Here is a 19522-nt window from a genome sequence, read left to right on the forward strand (position 1 = left end):
CACACTGGGATGTCGGGCCTACACAAGACTATTTTCAACAGATATATTTTTGTGTCACAACAGTCAGGAGACACTACTGGTTTATTTTACGGAAAAGACTACCAAAAGCGGAATAATAGAGATTTTTTACCGTGGGATGGCAAAACCACAGTTATTGTTTACTGGGGTGTACCACACTGTTTTAAATAGAGATATTTGCGGCTGAACAGTGAGCAACACACTCAAACTGCTTTTTTTTTAGATACCAAAGGCCCAAAACTGGATAGTACAGCGATTTGACCCGTGGAACTGCGAAACCACACTTGGATGTCGGGCCTACACAAGACTATTTTCAACAGATATATTTTTGTGTCACAACACTCAGGAGACACTACTGTTTTTCTTTACGGAAAAAACTACCAAAAGCTGAATAATAGAGATTTTTAACCGTGGGATGGCAAATCCACAGTTATTGTTTTCTGGGGTATACCACCCTTTTTTAAATAGAGATATTTGCAGCTGAACAGTGAGCGACACACCCAAACTGCTTTTTTTTTAGATACCAAAGGCCCATAACTGGATAGTACAGCGATTTGACCCGTGGAACTGCGAAATCACACTGGGATGTCGGGCCTACACAAGACTATTTTCATCAGATATATTTTTGTGTCACAACAGTCAGGAGACACTACTGTTTTTCTTTACGGAAAAAACTACCAAAAGCTGAATAATAGAGATTTTTTACCGTGGGATGGCAAAACCACAGCTATTGTTTTCTGGGGTATACCACACTTTTTTAAATAGAGATATTTGCGGCTGAACAGTGAGCGACACATTCAAACTGTTTTTTTTAGATACCAAAGGCCCAAAACTGGATAGTACAGCGATTTGACCCGTGGAACTGCGAAACCACACTTGGATGTCGGGCCTACACAAGACTATTTTCAACAGATATATTTTTGTGTCACAAAACTCAGGAGACACTACTGTTTTTCTTTACGGAAAAAACTACCAAAAGCTGAATAATAGAGATTTTTAACCGTGGGATGGCAAAACCACAGTTATTGTTTTCTGGGGTATACCACACTTTTTTAAATAGAGATATTTGCAGCTGAACAGTGAGCGACACACTCAAACTGCTTTTTTTTTAGATACCAAAGGCCCAAAACTGGATAGTACAGCGATTTGACCAGTGGAACTGTGAAACCGCACTGGGATGTCGGGCCTACACAAGACTATTTTCAACAGATATATTTTTGTGTCACAACAGTCAGGAGACACTACTGTTTTTCTTTATGGAAAAAACTACCAAAAGCTGAATAATAGAGATTTTTTACCCTGGGATGGCAAAACCACAGTTATTGTTTTCTGGGGTATACCACACTTTTTTAAATAGAGATATTTGTGTCTGAACAGTGAGCGACACACTCAAACTGCATTTTTTTTAGATACCAGAGGCCCAAAACTGGATAGTACATCGATTTCACCCGTGGAACTGCGAAACCACACTGGGATGTCGGGCCTACACAAGACTATTTTCAACAGATATATTTTTGTGTCACAACAGTCAGGAGACACTACTGTCTTTCTTTACGGATAAAACTACCAAAACCTGAAAAATAGAGATTTTTTACCGTGGGATGGCAAAACCACAGTTATTGTTTTCTGGGGTATACCACACTATTTTAAATAGAGATATTTGCGGCTGAACAGTGAGCGACACACTCAAAACTGCTTTTTTTTTAGATACCAAAGGCCCAAAACTGGATAGTACAGCGATTTGACCCGTGGAACTGCGAAACCACACTGGGATGTCGGGCCTAAACAAAACTATTTTCAACAGATATATTTTTGTGTCACAACAGTCATGAGACACTACTGGTTTTTTTTACGGAAAAAACTACCAAAAGCTGAATAATAGAGATTTTTTACCGTGGGATGGCAAAACCACAGCTATTGTTTTCTGGGGTATACCACACTTTTTTAAATAGAGATATTTGCGGCTGAACAGTGAGCGACACACTCAAACTGTTTTTTTTTAGATACCAAAGGCCCAAAACTGGATAGTACATCGATTTCACCCGTGGAACTGCGAAACCACACTGGGATGTCGGGCCTACACAAGACTATTTTCAACAGATATATTATTGTGTCACAAAACTCAGGAGACACTACTGTTTTTCTTTACGGAAAAAACTACCAAAAGCTGAATAATAGAGATTTTTAACCGTGGGATGGCAAAACCACAGTTATTGTTTTCTGGGGTATACCACACTTTTTTAAATAGAGATATTTGCGGCTGAACAGTGAGCGACACATTCAAACTGTTTTTTTTAGATACCAAAGGCCCAAAACTGGATAGTACAGCGATTTGACCCGTGGAACTGCGAAACCACACTTGGATGTCGGGCCTACACAAGACTATTTTCAACAGATATATTTTTGTGTCACAAAACTCAGGAGACACTACTGTTTTTCTTTACGGAAAAAACTAACAAAAGCTGAATAATAGAGATTTTTAACCGTGGGATGGCAAAACCACAGTTATTGTTTTCTGGGGTATACCACACTTTTTTAAATAGAGATATTTGCAGCTGAACAGTGAGCGACACACTCAAACTGCTTTTTTTTTAGATACCAAAGGCCCAAAACTGGATAGTACAGCGATTTGACCAGTGGAACTGTGAAACCGCACTGGGATGTCGGGCCTACACAAGACTATTTTCAACAGATATATTTTTGTGTCACAACAGTCAGGAGACTCTACTGTTTTTCTTTATGGAAAAAACTACCAAAAGCTGAATAATAGAGATTTTTTACCCTGGGATGGCAAAACCACAGTTATTGTTTTCTGGGGTATACCACACTTTTTTAAATAGAGATATTTGTGTCTGAACAGTGAGCGACACACTCAAACTGCATTTTTTTTAGATACCAGAGGCCCAAAACTGGATAGTACATCGATTTCACCCGTGGAACTGCGAAACCACACTGGGATGTCGGGCCTACACAAGACTATTTTCAACAGATATATTTTTGTGTCACAACAGTCAGGAGACACTACTGTTTTTCTTTACGGAAAAAACTACCAAAAGCTGAATAATAGAGATTTTTTACCGTGGGATGGCAAAACCACAGCTATTGTTTTCTGGGGTATACCACACTTTTTAAAATAGAGATATTTGCGGCTGAACAGTGAGCGACACACTCAAACTGTTTTTTTTAGATACCAAAGGCCCAAAACTGGATAGTACAGCGATTTGACCCGTGGAACTGCGAAACCACACTTGGATGTCGGGCCTACACAAGACTATTTTCAACAGATATATTTTTGTGTCACAAAACTCAGGAGACACTACTGTTTTTCTTTACGGAAAAAACTACCAAAAGCTGAAAAATAGAGATTTTTAACCGTGGGATGGCAAAACCACAGTTATTGTTTTCTGGGGTATACCACACTTTTTTAAATAGAGATATTTGCAGCTGAACAGTGAGCGACACACTCAAACTGCTTTTTTTTTAGATACCAAAGGCCCAAAACTGGATAGTACAGCGATTTGACCCGTGGAACTGTGAAACCGCACTGGGATGTCGGGCCTACACAAGACTATTTTCAACAGATATATTTTTGTGTCACAACAGTCAGGAGACACTACTGTTTTTCTTTATGGAAAAAACTACCAAAGGCTGAATAATAGAGATTTTTTACCGTGGGATGGCAAAACCACAGCTATTGTTTTCTGGGGTATACCACACTTTTTTAAATAGAGATATTTGTGGCTGAACAGTGAGCGACACACTCAAACTGTTTTTTTTAGATACCAAAAACCCAAAACTGGATAGTACAGCGATTTGACCCGTGGAACTGCGAAACCACACTTGGATGTCGGGCCTACACAAGACTATTTTCAACAGATATATTTTTGTGTCACAAAACTCAGGAGACACTACTGTTTTTCTTTACGGAAAAAACTACCAAAAGCTGAATAATAGAGATTTTTAACCGTGGGATGGCAAAACCACAGTTATTGTTTTCTGGGGTATACCACACTTTTTTAAATAGAGATATTTGCAGTTGAACAGTGAGCGACACACTCAAACTGCTTTTTTTTTAGATACCAAAGGCCCAAAACTGGATAGTACAGCGATTTGACCCGTGGAACTGTGAAACCGCACTGGGATGTCGGGCCTACACAAGACTATTTTCAACAGATATATTTTTGTGTCACAACAGTCAGGAGACACTACTGTTTTTCTTTATGGAAAAAACTACCAAAAGCTGAATAATAGAGATTTTTTACCCTGGGATGGCAAAACCACAGTTATTGTTTTCTGGGGTATACCACACTTTTTTAAATAGAGATATTTGTGTCTGAACACTGAGCGACACACTCAAACTGCATTTTTTTTAGATACCAGAGGCCCAAAACTGGATAGTACATCGATTTCACCCGTGGAATTGCGAAACCACACTGAGATGTCGGGCCTACACAAGACTATTTTCAACAGATATATTTTTGTGTCACAACAGTCAGGAGACACTACTGTTTTTCTTTACGGATAAAACTACCAAAACCTGAAAAATAGAGATTTTTTACCGTGGGTTGGCAAAACCACAGTTATTGTTTTCTGGGGTATACCACACTTTTTTAAATAGAGATATTTGCGGCTGAACAGTGAGCGACACACTCAAAACTGCTTTTTTTTTAGATACCAAAGGCCCAAAACTGGATAGTACAGCGATTTGACCCGTGGAACTGCGAAACCACACTGGGATGTCGGGCCTAAACAAAACTATTTTCAACAGATATATTTTTGTGTCACAACAGTCATGAGACACTACTGGTTTTTTTTACGGAAAAAACTACCAAAAGCTGAATAATAGAGATTTTTTACCGTGGGATGGCAAAACCACAGCTATTGTTTTCTGGGGTATACCACACTTTTTTAAATAGAGATATTTGCGGCTGAACAGTGAGCGACACACTCAAACTGTTTTTTTTTAGATACCAAAGGCCCAAAACTGGATAGTACATCGATTTCACCCGTGGAACTGCGAAACCACACTGGGATGTCGGGCCTACACAAGACTATTTTCAACAGATATATTTTTGTGTCACAACAGTCAGGAGACACTACTGTTTTTCTTTACGGAAAAAACTACCAAAACCTGAAAAATAGAGATTTTTTACCGTGGGATGGCAAAACCACAGTTATTGTTTTCTGGGGTATACCACACTTTTTAAAATAGAGATATTTGCGGCTGAACAGTGAGCGACACATTCAAACTGCTTTTTTTTTAGATACCAAGGGCCCAAAACTGGATAGTACAGCGATTTGACCCGTGGAACTGTGAAACTATACTGGTATGTCGGGCCTACACAAGACTATTTCAACATATATATTTTTGTGTCACAACACTCAGGAGACACTACTGTTTTTCTTTACGGAAAAAACTACCAAAAGCTGAATAATATAGATTTTTAACCGTGGGATGGCAAAACCACAGTTATTGTTTTCTGGGGTATACCACCCTTTTTTAAATAGAGATATTTGCAGCTGAACAGTGAGCGACACACTCAAACTGCTTTTTTTTTAGATACCAAAGGCCCATAACTGGATAGTACAGCGATTTGACCCGTGGAACTGCGAAATCACACTGGGATGTCGTGCCTACACAAGACTATTTTCATCAGATATATTTTTGTGTCACAACAGTCAGGAGACACTACTGTTTTTCTTTACGGAAAAAACTACCAAAAGCTGAATAATAAAGATTTTTTACCCTGGAATGGCAAAACCACAGTTATTGTTTTCTGGGGTATAACACACTTTTTTAAATAGAGATATTTGCAGCTGAACAGTGAGCGACACACTCAAACTGCATTTTTTTTTAGATACCAAGGGCCCAAAACTGGATAGTACAGCGATTTGACCCGTGGAACTGTGAAACCACACTGGGATGTCGGGCCTACACAAGACTATTTTCAACAGATATATTTTTGTGTCACAACAGTCAGGAGACACTAATGTTTTTCTTTACGGAAAAAACTACCAAAAGCTGAATAATAGAGATTTTTTTACCCTGGGATGGCAAAACCACAGTTATTGTTTTCTGGGGTATACCACACTTTTTTAAATAGAGATATTTGCGGCTGAGCAGTGAGCGACACACTCAAACTGCATTTCTTTTAGATACCAGAGGCCCAAAACTGGATAGTACTTCGATTTCACCCGTGGAACTGCGAAACCACACTGGGATGTCGGGCTTACACAAGACTATTTTCAACAGATATATTTTTGTGTCACAACAGTCAGGAGACACTACTGTTTTTTTTTACGGAAAAAACTACCAAAAGCTGAATAATAGAGATTTTTTACCGTGGGATGGCAATACCACAGCTATTGTTTTCTGGGGTATACCACACTTTTTTAAATAGAGATATTTGCGGCTGAACAGTGAGCAACACACTCAAACTGCTTTTTTTTTAGATACCAAAGGCCCAAAACTGGCTAGTACATCGATTTCACCCGTGGAACTGCGAAACCACACTGGGATGTCGGGCCTACACAAGACTATTTTCAACAGATATATTTTTGTGTCACAACAGTCAGGAGACACTACTGTTTTTCTTTACGGAAAAAACTACCAAAAGCTGAATAATAGAGATTTTTTACCCTGGGATGGCAAAACCACAGTTATTGTTTTCTGGGTTATACCATACTTTTTTAAATAGAGATATTTGCGGCTGAACAGTGAGCGACACACTCAAACTGCTTTTTTTTTTAGATACCAAGGGCCCAAAACTGGATAGTACAGCGATTTGACCTGTGGAACTGCGAAACCACACTGGGATGTCGGGCCTACACAAGACTATTTTCAACAGATATATTTTTGTGTCACAACAGTCAGGAGACACTACTGGTTTATTTTACGGAAAAGACTACCAAAAGCGGAATAATAGAGATTTTTTACCGTGGGATGGCAAAACCACAGTTATTGTTTACTGGGGTGTACCACACTTTTTTAAATAGAGATATTTGCGGCTGAACAGTGAGCAACACACTCAAACTGCTTTTTTTTTAGATACCAAAGGCCCAAAACTGGATAGTACAGTGATTTGACCCGTGGAACTGCGAAACCACACTTGGATGTCGGGCCTACACAAGACTATTTTCAACAGATATATTTTTGTGTCACAACACTCAGGAGACACTACTGTTTTTCTTTACGGAAAAAACTACCAAAAGCTGAATAATATAGATTTTTAACCGTGGGATGGCAAAACCACAGTTATTGTTTTCTGGGGTATACCACCCTTTTTTAAAAAGAGATATTTGCAGCTGAACAGTGAGCGACACACTCAAACTGCTTTTTTTTTAGATACCAAAGGCCCATAACTGGATAGTACAGCGATTTGACCCGTGGAACTGCGAAATCACACTGGGATGTCGTGCCTACACAAGACTATTTTCATCAGATATATTTTTGTGTCACAACAGTCAGGAGACACTTCTGTTTTTCTTTATGGAAAAAACTACCAAAAGCTGAATAATAGAGATTTTTTACCCTGGAATGGCAAAACCACAGTTATTGTTTTCTGGGGTATAACACACTTTTTTAAATAGAGATATTTGCGGCTGAACAGTGAGCGACACACTCAGACTGCATTTTTTTTAGATACCAGAGGCCCAAAACTGGCTAGTACATCGATTTCACCCGTGGAACTGCGAAACCACACTGGGATGTCGGGCCTACACAAGACTATTTTCAACAGATATATTTTTGTGTCACAACAGTCAGGAGACACTACTGTTTTTCCTTAAGGAAAAAACTACCAAAACCTGAAAAATAGAGATTTTTTACCGTGGGATGGCAAAACCACAGCTATTGTTTTCTGGGGTATACCACACTTTTTTAAATAGAGATATTTGCGGCTGAACAGTGAGCGACACACTCAAACTGCTTTTTTTTTAGATACCAAAGGCCCAAAACTGGATAGTACAGCGATTTGACCCGCGGAACTGCGAAACCACACTGGGATTTCGGGCCTACACAAGACTATTTTCAACAGATATATTTTTGTGTCACAACAGTCAGGAGACCCTACTGTTTTTCTTTACGGAAAAAACTACCAAAAGCTGAATAATAGAGATTTTTTACCCTGGGATGGCAAAACCACAGTTATTGTTTTCTGGGGTATACCATACTTTTTTAAATAGAGATATTTGCGGCTGAACAGTGAGCGACACACTCAAACTGCTTTTTTTTTTAGATACCAAGGGCCCAAAACTGGATAGTACAGCGATTTGACCTGTGGAACTGCGAAACCACACTGGGATGTCGGGCCTACACAAGACTATTTTCAACAGATATATTTTTGTGTCACAACAGTCAGGAGACACTACTGGTTTATTTTACGGAAAAGACTACCAAAAGCGGAATAATAGAGATTTTTTACCGTGGGATGGCAAAACCACAGTTATTGTTTACTGGGGTGTACCACACTTTTTTAAATAGAGATATTTGCGGCTGAACAGTGAGCAACACACTCAAACTGCTATTTTTTTAGATACCAAAGGCCCAAAACTGGATAGTACAGCGATTTGACCCGTGGAACTGCGAAACCACACTTGGATGTCGGGCCTACACAAGACTATTTTCAACAGATATATTTTTGTGTCACAACACTCAGGAGACACTACTGTTTTTCTTTACGGAAAAAACTACCAAAAGCTGAATAATAGAGATTTTTAACCGTGGGATGGCAAAACCACAGTTATTGTTTTCTGGGGTATACCACCCTTTTTTAAATAGAGATATTTGCAGCTGAACAGTGAGCGACACACTCAAACTGCTTTTTTTTTAGATACTAAAGGCCCATAACTGGATAGTACAGCGATTTGACCCGTGGAACTGCGAAATCACACTGGGATGTCGTGCCTACACAAGACTATTTTCATCAGATATATTTTTGTGTCACAACAGTCAGGAGACACTACTGTTTTTCTTTACGGAAAAAACTACCAAAAGCTGAATAATAGAGATTTTTAACCGTGGGATGGCAAAACCACAGTTATTGTTTTCTGGGGTATACCACCCTTTTTTAAATAGAGATATTTGCAGCTGAACAGTGAGCGACACACTCAAACTGCTTTTTTTTTAGATACCAAAGGCCCATAACTGGATAGTACAGCGATTTGACCGGTGGAACTGCGAAATCACACTGGGATGTCGTGCCTACACAAGACTATTTTCATCAGATATATTTTTGTGTCACAACAGTCAGGAGACACTACTGTTTTTCTTTACGGAAAAAACTACCAAAAGCTGAATAATAGAGATTTTTTACCCTGGAATGGCAAAACCACAGTTATTGTTTTCTGGGGTATAACACACTTTTTTAAAAAGAGATATTTGCGGCTGAACAGTGAGCGACACACTCAGACTGCATTTTTTTTAGATACCAGAGGCCCAAAACTGGATAGTACATCGATTTCACCCGTGGAACTGCGAAACCACACTGGGATGTCGGGCCTACACAACACTATTTTTAACAGATATATTTTTGTGTCACAACAGTCAGGAGACACTACTGTTTTTCCTTAAGGAAAAAACTACCAAAACCTGAAAAATAGAGATTTTTTACCGTGGGATGGCAAAACCACAGTTATTGTTTTCTGGGGTATACCACACTTTTTTAAATAGAGATATTTGCGGCTGAACAGTGAGCAACACACTCAAACTGCTTTTTTTTAGATACCAAGGGCCCAAAACTGGATAGTACAGCGATTTGACCCGTGGAACTGTGAAACCACACTGGGATGTCGGGCCTACACAAGACTATTTTCAACAGATATATTTTTGTGTCACAACAGTCAGGAGACACTACTGTTTTTCTTTACGGAAAAAACTACCAAAAGCTGAATAATAGAGATTTTTTTACCCTGGTATGGCAAAACCACAGTTATTGTTTCTGGGGTATACCACACTTTTTTAAATAGAGATATTTGCGGCTGAACAGTGAGCGACACCCTCAAACTGCATTTCTTTTAGATACCAGAGGCCCAAAACTGGATAGTACTTCGATTTGACCCGTGGAACTGCGAAACCACACTGGGATGTCGGGCCTACACAAGACTATTTTCAACAGATATATTTTTGTGTCACAACAGTCAGGAGACACTAATGGTTTATTTTACGGAAAAGACTACCAAAAGCGGAATAATAGAGATTTTTTACCGTGGGATGGCAAAACCACAGTTATTGTTTACTGGGGTATACCACACTTTTTTAAATAGAGATATTTGCGGCTGAACAGTGAGCAACACACTCAAACTGCTTTTTTTTAGATACCAAAGGCCCAAAACTGGATAGTACAGAGATTTCACCCGTGGAACTGCGAAACCACACTTGGATGTCGGGCCTACACAAGACTATTTTCAACAGATATATTTTTGTGTCACAACACTCAGGAGACACTACTGTTTTTCTTTACGGAAAAAACTACCAAAAGCTGAATAATAGAGATTTTTAACCCTGGGATGGCAAAACCACAGTTATTGTTTTCTGGGGAATACCACCCTTTTTTAAATAGAGATATTTGCGGCTGAACAGTGAGCGACACATTCAAACTGCTTTTTTTTTAGATACCAAGGGCCCAAAACTGGATAGTACAGCGATGTGACCCGTGGAACTGTGAAACCATACTGGGATGTCGGGCCTACACAAGACTATTTCACCAGATATATTTTTGTGTCACAACAGTCAGGAGACACTACTGTTTTTCTTTACGGAAAAGACTACCAAAAGCTGAATAATAGAGATTTTTTACCGTGGGATGGCAAAACCACAGTTATTGTTTACTGGGGTATACCACACTTTTTTAAATAGAGAAATTTGCGGCTGGACAGTGAGCGACACACTCAAACTGCTTTTTTTTTAGATACCAAAGGCCCAAAACTGGATAGTACAGCGATTTGACCCGTGGAACTGCGAAACCACACTGAGATGTCGGGCCTAAACAAGACTATTTTCAACAGATATATTTTTGTGTCACAACACTCAGGAGACACTACTGTTTTTTTTTACGGAAAAAACTACCAAAAACGGAATAATAGAGATTTTTTACCGTGGGATGGCAAAACCACAGTTATTGTTTTCTGGGGTATACCACCCTTTTTTAAATAGAGATATTTGCAGCTGAACAGTGAGCGACACACTCAAACTGCTTTTTTTTTAGATACCAAAGGCCCAAAACTGGATAGTACAGCGATTTGACCCGTGGAACTGCGAAACCACACTGGGATGTCGGGCCTACACAAGACTATTTTCAACAGATATATTTTTGTGTCACAACAGTCAGGAGACACTACTGTTTTTCTTTATGGAAAAAACTACCAAAAGCTGAATAATAGAGATTTTTTACCCGGGGATGGCAAAACCACAGTTATTGTTTTCTGGGGTATACCACACTTTTTTAAATAGAGATATTTATGTCTGAACAGTGAGCGACACACTCAAACTGCTTTTTTTTTAGATACCAAGGGCCCAAAACTGGATAGTACAGCGATTTGACCCGTGGAACTGTGAAACCATACTGGGATGTCGGGCCTACACAAGACTATTTCAACAGATATATTTTTGTGTCACAACAGTCAGGAGACACTACTGTTTTTCTTTACGGAAAAAACTACCAAAAGCTGAATAATAGAGATTTTTTACCGTGGGATGGCAAAACCACAGTTATTGTTTACTGGCGTATACCACGCTTTTTTAAATAGAGATATTTGCGGCTGAAGAGTGAGCGACACACTCAAACTGCTTTTTTTTTAGATACCAAAGGCCAAAAACTGGATAGTACAGCGATTTGACCCGTGGAACTGCGAAACCACACTGGGATGTCGGGCCTAAACAAGACTATTTTCAATAGATATATTTTTGTGTCACAACAGTCATGAGACACTACTGTTTTTCTTTACGGAAAAAACTACCAAAAGCTGAATAATAGAGATTTTTTACGGTGGGATGGCAAAACCACAGCTATTGTTTTCTGGGGTATACCACACTTTTTAAAATAGAGATATTTGCGGCTGAAGAGTGAGCGACACACTCAAACTGCTTTTTTTTTAGATACCAAAGGCCCAAAACTGGATAGTACAGCGATTTGACCCGCGGAACTGCGAAACCACACTGGGATGTCGGGCCTACACAAGACTATTTTCAACAGATATATTTTTGTGTCACAACAGTCAGGAGACACTACTGTTTTTCTTTACGGAAAAAACTACCAAAAGCTGAATAATAGATATTTTTTACCCTGGGATGGCAAAACCACAGTTATTGTTTTCTGGGGTATACCATACTTTTTTAAATAGAGATATCTGCGGCTGAACAGTGAGTGACACACTTAAACTGCTTTTTTTTTTAGATACCAAGGGCCCAAAACTGGATAGTACAGTGATTTGACCCGTGGAACTGCGAAACCACACTGGGATGTCGGGCCTACACAAGACTATTTTCAACAGATATATTTTTGTGTCACAACAGTCAGGAGACACTACTGGTTTATTTTACGGAAAAGACTACCAAAAGCGGAATAATAGAGATTTTTTACCGTGGGATGGCAAAACCACAGTTATTGTTTACTGGGGTATACCACACACTTTTAAATAGAGATATTAGCGGCTGAACAGTGAGCAACACACTCAAACTGCTTTTTTTTTAGATACCAAAGGCCCAAAACTGGATAGTACAGCGATTTGACCCGTGGAACTGCGAAACCACACTTGGATGTCGGGCCTACACAAGACTATTTTCATCAGATATATTTTTGTGTCACAACACTCAGGAGACACTACTGTTTTTCTTTCTGGAAAAAACTACCAAAAGCTGAATAATAGAGATTTTTAACCGTGGGATGGCAAAACCACAGTTATTGTTTTCTGGGGTATACCACCCTTTTTTAAATAGAGATATTTGCAGCTGAACAGTGAGCGACACACTCAAACTGCTTTTTTTTTAGATACTAAAGGCCCATAACTGGATAGTACAGCGATTTGACCCGTGGAACTGCGAAATCACACTGGGATGTCGTGCCTACACAAGACTATTTTCATCAGATATATTTTTGTGTCACAACAGTCAGGAGACACTACTGTTTTTCTTTACGGAAAAAACTACCAAAAGCTGAATAATAGAGATTTTTAACCGTGGGATGGCAAAACCACAGTTATTGTTTTCTGGGGTATACCACCCTTTTTTAAATAGAGATATTTGCAGCTGAACAGTGAGCGACACACTCAAACTGCTTTTTTTTTAGATACCAAAGGCCCATAACTGGATAGTACAGCGATTTGACCGGTGGAACTGCGAAATCACACTGGGATGTCGTGCCTACACAAGACTATTTTCATCAGATATATTTTTGTGTCACAACAGTCAGGAGACACTACTGTTTTTCTTTACGGAAAAAACTACCAAAAGCTGAATAATAGAGATTTTTTACCCTGGAATGGCAAAACCACAGTTATTGTTTTCTGGGGTATAACACACTTTTTTAAAAAGAGATATTTGCGGCTGAACAGTGAGCGACACACTCAGACTGCATTTTTTTTAGATACCAGAGGCCCAAAACTGGATAGTACATCGATTTCACCCGTGGAACTGCGAAACCACACTGGGATGTCGGGCCTACACAACACTATTTTTAACAGATATATTTTTGTGTCACAACAGTCAGGAGACACTACTGTTTTTCCTTAAGGAAAAAACTACCAAAACCTGAAAAATAGAGATTTTTTACCGTGGGATGGCAAAACCACAGTTATTGTTTTCTGGGGTATACCACACTTTTTTAAATAGAGATATTTGCGGCTGAACAGTGAGCAACACACTCAAACTGCTTTTTTTTAGATACCAAGGGCCCAAAACTGGATAGTACAGCGATTTGACCCGTGGAACTGTGAAACCACACTGGGATGTCGGGCCTACACAAGACTATTTTCAACAGATATATTTTTGTGTCACAACAGTCAGGAGACACTACTGTTTTTCTTTACGGAAAAAACTACCAAAAGCTGAATAATAGAGATTTTTTTACCCTGGTATGGCAAAACCACAGTTATTGTTTCTGGGGTATACCACACTTTTTTAAATAGAGATATTTGCGGCTGAACAGTGAGCGACACCCTCAAACTGCATTTCTTTTAGATACCAGAGGCCCAAAACTGGATAGTACTTCGATTTGACCCGTGGAACTGCGAAACCACACTGGGATGTCGGGCCTACACAAGACTATTTTCAACAGATATATTTTTGTGTCACAACAGTCAGGAGACACTAATGGTTTATTTTACGGAAAAGACTACCAAAAGCGGAATAATAGAGATTTTTTACCGTGGGATGGCAAAACCACAGTTATTGTTTACTGGGGTATACCACACTTTTTTAAATAGAGATATTTGCGGCTGAACAGTGAGCAACACACTCAAACTGCTTTTTTTTAGATACCAAAGGCCCAAAACTGGATAGTACAGAGATTTCACCCGTGGAACTGCGAAACCACACTTGGATGTCGGGCCTACACAAGACTATTTTCAACAGATATATTTTTGTGTCACAACACTCAGGAGACACTACTGTTTTTCTTTACGGAAAAAACTACCAAAAGCTGAATAATAGAGATTTTTAACCCTGGGATGGCAAAACCACAGTTATTGTTTTCTGGGGAATACCACCCTTTTTTAAATAGAGATATTTGCGGCTGAACAGTGAGCGACACATTCAAACTGCTTTTTTTTTAGATACCAAGGGCCCAAAACTGGATAGTACAGCGATGTGACCCGTGGAACTGTGAAACCATACTGGGATGTCGGGCCTACACAAGACTATTTCACCAGATATATTTTTGTGTCACAACAGTCAGGAGACACTACTGTTTTTCTTTACGGAAAAGACTACCAAAAGCTGAATAATAGAGATTTTTTACCGTGGGATGGCAAAACCACAGTTATTGTTTACTGGGGTATACCACACTTTTTTAAATAGAGAAATTTGCGGCTGGACAGTGAGCGACACACTCAAACTGCTTTTTTTTTAGATACCAAAGGCCCAAAACTGGATAGTACAGCGATTTGACCCGTGGAACTGCGAAACCACACTGAGATGTCGGGCCTAAACAAGACTATTTTCAACAGATATATTTTTGTGTCACAACACTCAGGAGACACTACTGTTTTTTTTTACGGAAAAAACTACCAAAAACGGAATAATAGAGATTTTTTACCGTGGGATGGCAAAACCACAGTTATTGTTTTCTGGGGTATACCACCCTTTTTTAAATAGAGATATTTGCAGCTGAACAGTGAGCGACACACTCAAACTGCTTTTTTTTTAGATACCAAAGGCCCAAAACTGGATAGTACAGCGATTTGACCCGTGGAACTGCGAAACCACACTGGGATGTCGGGCCTACACAAGACTATTTTCAACAGATATATTTTTGTGTCACAACAGTCAGGAGACACTACTGTTTTTCTTTATGGAAAAAACTACCAAAAGCTGAATAATAGAGATTTTTTACCCGGGGATGGCAAAACCACAGTTATTGTTTTCTGGGGTATACCACACTTTTTTAAATAGAGATATTTATGTCTGAACAGTGAGCGACACACTCAAACTGCTTTTTTTTTAGATACCAAGGGCCCAAAACTGGATAGTACAGCGATTTGACCCGTGGAACTGTGAAACCATACTGGGATGTCGGGCCTACACAAGACTATTTCAACAGATTTATTTTTGTGTCACAACAGTCAGGAGACACTACTGTTTTTCTTTACGGAAAAAACTACCAAAAGCTGAATAATAGAGATTTTTTACCGTGGGATGGCAAAACCACAGTTATTGTTTACTGGCGTATACCACGCTTTTTTAAATAGAGATATTTGCGGCTGAAGAGTGAGCGACACACTCAAACTGCTTTTTTTTTAGATACCAAAGGCCAAAAACTGGATAGTACAGCGATTTGACCCGTGGAACTGCGAAACCACACTGGGATGTCGGGCCTAAACAAGACTATTTTCAATAGATATATTTTTGTGTCACAACAGTCATGAGACACTACTGTTTTTCTTTACGGAAAAAACTACCAAAAGCTGAATAATAGAGATTTTTTACGGTGGGATGGCAAAACCACAGCTATTGTTTTCTGGGGTATACCACACTTTTTAAAATAGAGATATTTGCGGCTGAAGAGTGAGCGACACACTCAAACTGCTTTTTTTTTAGATACCAAAGGCCCAAAACTGGATAGTACAGCGATTTGACCCGCGGAACTGCGAAACCACACTGGGATGTCGGGCCTACACAAGACTATTTTCAACAGATATATTTTTGTGTCACAACAGTCAGGAGACACTACTGTTTTTCTTTACGGAAAAAACTACCAAAAGCTGAATAATAGATATTTTTTACCCTGGGATGGCAAAACCACAGTTATTGTTTTCTGGGGTATACCATACTTTTTTAAATAGAGATATCTGCGGCTGAACAGTGAGTGACACACTGAAACTGCTTTTTTTTTTAGATACCAAGGGCCCAAAACTGGATAGTACAGTGATTTGACCCGTGGAACTGCGAAACCACACTGGGATGTCGGGCCTACACAAGACTATTTTCAACAGATATATTTTTGTGTCACAACAGTCAGGAGACACTACTGGTTTATTTTACGGAAAAGACTACCAAAAGCGGAATAATAGAGATTTTTTACCGTGGGATGGCAAAACCACAGTTATTGTTTACTGGGGTATACCACACACTTTTAAATAGAGATATTAGCGGCTGAACAGTGAGCAACACACTCAAACTGCTTTTTTTTTAGATACCAAAGGCCCAAAACTGGATAGTACAGCGATTTGACCCGTGGAACTGCGAAACCACACTTGGATGTCGGGCCTACACAAGACTATTTTCATCAGATATATTTTTGTGTCACAACACTCAGGAGACACTACTGTTTTTCTTTCTGGAAAAAACTACCAAAAGCTGAATAATAGAGATTTTTAACCGTGGGATGGCAAAACCACAGTTATTGTTTTCTGGGGTATACCACACTTTTTTAAATAGAGATATTTGCAGCTGAACAGTGAGCGACACACTCAAACTGGTTTTTTTTTAGATACCAAAGGCCCAAAACTGGACAGTACAGCGATTTGACCCGTGGAACTGCGAAACCACACTGGGATGTCGGGCCTACACAAGACTATTTTCATCAGATATATTTTTGTGTCACAACAGTCAGGAGACACTACTGTTTTTCTTTACGGAAAAAACTACCAAAAGCTGAATAATAGAGATTTTTTACCCTGGAATGGCAAAAGCACAGTTATTATTTTCTGGGGTATACCACACTTTTTTAAATAGAGATATTTACGGCTGAACAGTGAGCGACACACTCAAACTGCATTTTTTTTAGATACCAGAGGCCCAAAACTGGATAGTACATCGATTTCACCCGTGGAACTGCAAAACCACACTTGGATGTCGGGCCTACACAAGACTATTTTCAACAGATATATTTTTGTGTCACAACAGTCAGGAGACACTAATGGTTTATTTTACGGAAAAGACTACCAAAAGCGGAATAATAGAGATTTTTTACCGTGGGATGGCAAAACCACAGTTATTGTTTACTGGGGTATACCACACTTTTTTAAATAGAGATATTTGCGGCTGAACAGTGAGCAACACACTCAAACTGCTTTTTTTTAGATACCAAAGGACCAAAACTGTATAGTACAGCGATTTGACCCGTGGAACTGCGAAACCACACTTGGATGTCGGGCCTACACAAGACTATTTTCATCAGATATATTTTTGTGTCACAACACTCCGGAGACACTACTGTTTTTCTTTACGGAAAAAACTACCAAAAGCTGAATAATAGAGATTTTTAACCGTGGGATGGCAAAACCACAGTTATTGTTTTCTGGGGTATACCACACTTTTTTAAATAGAGATATTTGCAGCTGAACAGTGAGCGACACACTCAAACTGCTTTTTTTTTTAGATACCAAGGGCCCAAAACTGGATAGTACAGCGATTTGACCCGTGGAACTGCAAAACCACACTGGGATGTCGGGCCTACACAAGACTATTTTCAACAGATATATTTTTGTGTCACAACAGTCAGGAGACACTAATGGTTTATTGTACGGAAAAGACTACCAAAAGCTGAATAATAGAGATTTTTAACCGTGGGATGGCAAAACCACAGTTATTGTTTTCTGGGGTATACCACACTTTTTTAAATAGAGATATTTGCAGCTGAACAGTGAGCGACACACTCAAACTGCTTTTTTTTTTAGATACCAAAGGCCCAAAACTGGATAGTACAGTGATTTGACCCGTGGAACTGTGAAACCACACTGGGATGTCGGGCCTACACAAGACTATTTTCAACAGATATATTTTTGTGTCACAACAGTCAGGAGACAATAATGTTTTTCTTTATGGAAAAAACTACCAAAAGCTGAATAATAGAGATTTTTTACCCTGGGATGGCAAAACCACAGTTATTGTTTTCTGGGGTATACCACACTTTTTTAAATAGAGATTTTTGCGGCTGAACAGTGAGCGACACATTCAAACTGCTTTTTTTTTAGATACCAAGGGCCCAAAACTGGATAGTACAGCGATTTGACCCGTGGAACTGTGAAACCATACTGGGATGTCGGGCCTACACAAGACTATTTCAACAGATATATTTTTGTGTCACAACAGTCAGGAGACACTACTGTTTTCTTTACGGAAAAGACTACCAAAAGCTGAATAATAGAGATTTTTTACCGTGGGATGGCAAAACCACAGTTATTGTTTTCTGGGGTATACCACACTTTTTTAAATAGAGATATTTGCAGCTGAACAGTGAGCGACACACTCAAACTGCTTTTTTTTTAGATACCAAAGGCCCAAAACTGGATAGTACAGCGATTTGACCCGTGGAACTGTGAAACCACACTGGGATGTCGGGCCTACACAAGACTATTTTCAACAGATATATTTTTGTGTCACAACAGTCAGGAGACAATACTGTTTTTCTTTATGGAAAAAACTACCAAAAGCTGAATAATAGAGATTTTTTACCCTGGGATGGCAAAACCACAGTTATTGTTTTCTGGGGTATACCACACTTTTTTAAATAGAGATTTTTGCGGCTGAACAGTGAGCAACACATTCAAACTGCTTTTTTTTTAGATACCAAGGGCCCAAAACTGGATAGTACAGCGATTTGACCCGTGGAACTGCGAAACCACACTGGGATGTCGGGCCTACACAAGACTATTTTCAACAGATATACTTTTGTGTCACAACAGTCAGGAGACACTACTGTTTTTCTTTACGGAAAAAGCTACCAAAACCTGAAAAATAGAGATTTTTTACCGTGGGATGGCAAAACCACAGTTATTGTGTTCTGGGGTATACAACACTTTTTTAAATAGAGATATTTGCGGCTGAACAGTGAGCGACACATTCAAACTG

The sequence above is a fragment of the Phyllobates terribilis genome, unplaced genomic scaffold, assembly GCF_046119375.1.
Source record: "Phyllobates terribilis strain yellow unplaced genomic scaffold, ASM4611937v1 Scaffold_11__3_contigs__length_659146591, whole genome shotgun sequence".
NCBI lineage: Eukaryota > Metazoa > Chordata > Amphibia > Anura > Dendrobatidae > Phyllobates > Phyllobates terribilis.